This window comes from Gadus macrocephalus, chromosome 14 (genome assembly GCF_031168955.1).
Source record: "Gadus macrocephalus chromosome 14, ASM3116895v1".
Lineage (NCBI taxonomy): Eukaryota > Metazoa > Chordata > Actinopteri > Gadiformes > Gadidae > Gadus > Gadus macrocephalus.
In genome coordinates, this window is record NC_082395.1 from 7558490 (window position 1) to 7562441 (window position 3952).

Sequence of the window (3952 nt, forward strand, 5' to 3'; positions counted from 1 at the left end):
TTGCCCTATGCAAAGCAACTGCCTCGGAAATGCCCGTTTGATGGAAAGGCTCCATTCTCTGTGGGCTGAATTGGGTCCGCGCTTGGAGTCTCACACACGTTTCTGCTGAAACTTGGGGAAAAGCACGAGGCTAGACGGAATAGGCCTACGTAAGAAAGGCACTTTTAACTGTTAAAAATCTTAAGCCACGCGCCAGATACAGATAAATATGTCCCATTAAATAAACGCATTTTCAAGAATTTTCATTTTCAATTGTGTCTTATATTTAAGCTCCTAAATGATCTGCTATTAAACTCCAATGATGACTTTTCGTTAGCGCCTACACGTTTTTGAAATGAATAGCCTACCTTTCCTCTTTTGACACGTGGTGCTTAATTGATTATCAATTCTTATTTCGTGAAGAGTAAATAATGTCTACCTTTTTCACTCTAGCCCTTAAGTAGGCTGTAGGATCATGAAGGGCCTTCTTACATCAAGTGCACTTGATAGATGAGTGGCTCACTCGCCCTTTAATAACAATGCTCCCTTTCCCCACGTGCTCTTGTTGACTGTTTTGGATATCACCTTGGGTGAACAGGCGGACCCCCGTGTCAACAGCGTGCGCGTGCACGATCCTCCAGCGTGCACGACGAGCCGTGTTCAAGCAGGGCTCAGCGTTGCTTTTATGAGCACATTGGCGCGGCACGTCGACGACGTCACTCGTATGACCTGACAGCAAATAGCACGCGTAAACAGAGTAGAGCAAATGACCATGTGTTACCATGACCACACGCTCCCGAACCGCTCCGGTTGAATGATGAGCTATTAATGCACACCTCAGCGCACCCAAAAAGCAAAGGCCTTGTTGTGGGTCCGTGTTTGAATATCCTCCTCCTCAGAGGAGTAGGAGGAGGAGGAGGAGCGCTGGGTATAGCACCAGCCCGAGGACGGAGGAGCCCCGTCGCTCCTGTTTCAAAGAACCAGCGCTAACAGAAAGAAAGGGAGGAAAACGAGCTGTATGAATCTGGGGCCAAACTAAAGCAAAAAAAAAGAAGGGGTACATAACGGGGACACGAAGGGGAGAGAGCAAGCAGGGGGAGGGTCGGGGGACCCGAAGGCTCTCTCCCCACTTTTTTTTTCTCTTTTTTTTTTTAGGTGGGGTAGGCTACATGAAATGAAGTCATGGAGGCCTACACTTGACTCTTTTTGACATGTGAAAAAGTAGGAGAAGTCAGAGCTCATCAATAAACCACTTCGGAGGTGAAAGAGGGCTCCCTAACAACCATTGCATTCCTGACTACGGGTTCAATGAGTAGACAAACGACGCTGCCAGGGAGAGGGGAGAGGGAGGAGGAGGAGGAGCGGGGACTGCGAGGCCTGAATGGGCCCCAGTGAGATAATGAGCCGAGGGGACCGGCTCAAACTGTCCCCCAGAGTCCCGCGGTGAGGAAGAACACTCCAGCCAATACTTTCTACCAACAGCCCGTAAACTAAACGAGCAAATTCATCTGTTTCTACTCCTGCATTGTCTCCAGTCATTTAGACTGGTGGCTTGGCGAGGTTTACGCTCAATGTGTCGTGGTCTGTCAAATAATGCAGGCTGCAGGGGGGCAGATAACTAGGCCTACTTGAAGAAAGTACCGCCACACTATTAGGGCTACGTATGGAAATGGGGTGTGCGTGGTGTTACCTTCAACGAGGGCTCTACTTTCTTCCAATATTGTCCTGGAGCATTGTTATTAACGATTATAACTACATGGAGGATTAAAAAGTAAAACGATTTAAAAGTTGTGGTTTTTTTGGTTGCTTTTTTGTATGTGGTGAAATAATATTTTGTAGATATTGGCTATTGTGTTCCCTTCAACAAAGCTTTTCTAGATCTCTAGGCAACTTAAACAACTGTCGTTTCCTCAGGCTAATGGGGATAACTAAAAGCTCCACACTAGCATGTGGCCATGCATATGCATTGATTAGAATGCAGGTTTACTTCCTGCAAACGCTCTCCTGCAGCTTAAACTCATTAGGCTACTCGTGTACTGCCACCCACTCGTTACATTTTACAACTGAGAAACTTCACACAGCTAAATGATGCGCCCAGAGAATGCTTCCCCGATGTGTGTGTCGAGTAGTTTTCTTTGGAAAACAATACATCCAATAGATTATTGATGTCCTTAGTTAAGATGCAAATCCGCTCTGAGAACTAATTCGTTGTCTCATTTTCGCATGAATTCTGCTTTTCTTCACTCGTCCTGCAGTGCAAGTGGAAGTGTTTTAATGGACCACCATATACGATGGACTCCAATGAGACGGCAGAAGGGGGAAACTGTGTGTATGTGTTATTCTATTAAAACGTCCGTATAGTTTGGATGGCGTGTCCCAGCTGAAACTCACAGGGTAAAGTCAGAAAGCAATTAGACCCAATTCGGATTAGCGACAACTAATGTCACAGGTCCTGAAAAGAAGCCCTAATCTTGTAGCTATTTCCCCTGAGGCAGAATGGGTCTTTTTCTTTTTTCTTTTTTGCCCTCCTATAACAACTAGAAAAACAATCGGACGTGGTTTTCCACGTTAAAGGGGACGAGAACATAAACAATGAAAGATGTTGGCACTGGGTTCACTTGATTTATCCAAATTAAAAGGACATCCAATGGGAGCGGTGGGGGCGGGGCGAGCTTTATCATCTATAGTAATTATATAATAATGGGCAAAGAACAACAGTCATCCATTGCAGGGGTCGTTTCTCCGTTTTTGTTTTTTTTACATCCCCAATATTGTATAGTCGTTTGTAGCTCTATGCTAAAGAAATCAATAGGCTATAGCATTAAATTCATTGGACATGGATAATATGTGAAATAAATATGCTAAGGTTCTACTTATTCCACTAATATTCATACTCCTATTCAACATGACAACACATAAAGGAAAACAAACAACGCCACTGCACGACTACTACGAATGTAATGTTATTTGTGTTTATCTATTTGAATAACACGTAGACTAATTATTAACACAGTATTTTATCCTAAGAATTATTTTCATGTAGCCTATATATATAGGCTTGCATATATTATTATTGATTAATATACTTTCATATAATTTGGCCTACATATTATTTTGCTGTCATGACTATGTCAACAAAATACATGATCGAGTTAGTTATTTAAAAAAATAATAGTCAACAGTGCTTCCTCGTCCAAATTTGTTTAGCCTATTGTGTCGTTGGATTTCTTGTTTTATAGTCGACTGATAATGATAATAATAATATAAAATAGGCCTAATTACAGACTTACATTGTCACAATGTTAAAAGGCTACCGTTTCTGCATCACATTTTTTTGGAGTAATATCCACTGGCAACCGACACTCATTTACAAACATTGTATATGCTAAATAAAATAGTAAACAACATACAATTTACATTTTTTTTTAATATAATTAAAATAATCGAAATATTAAGTAAAGCCCTCTAATGTTACAGAACTGTAGTTCATTGAACTACGGAACTATTGAAATAGTTTTCTGATTATTTAGGTATCGGGTGAACGAGCCCGAGAAAGAAGTGAGAAGTGGAACTCAGGGAGCTCAGAAGCCCTCTTCTGGCCGGATGCTGCTGTGGTCGTCAGGCGTCGCCTTCTGTCAAAACGCTGCTTGGCCAGCGTGACAGGGGCCAACACTGTACCACGACATAACCTTCTCAAAGATACAAAATGATCCTTACATTGTCTATTGAGAAGATTATTGACCGATGAGGATACTAGCCTACATTTACTTTGGTCTCGCGTTATTGGAGCATCCAGGGATTGCTGCTACTTTTTCCTTAATGTATATTATCAGATTATATTTAAACAAATTATTAAAGGACATGTAACATAGGCCTATCAAATATAAGTTTAAATTGCCAAATGTGCTTATGTTGCCTGAATGACTACTTTTTGGCTTTTAATTTAATGACTGTACACTAAAGAAGATTTAGG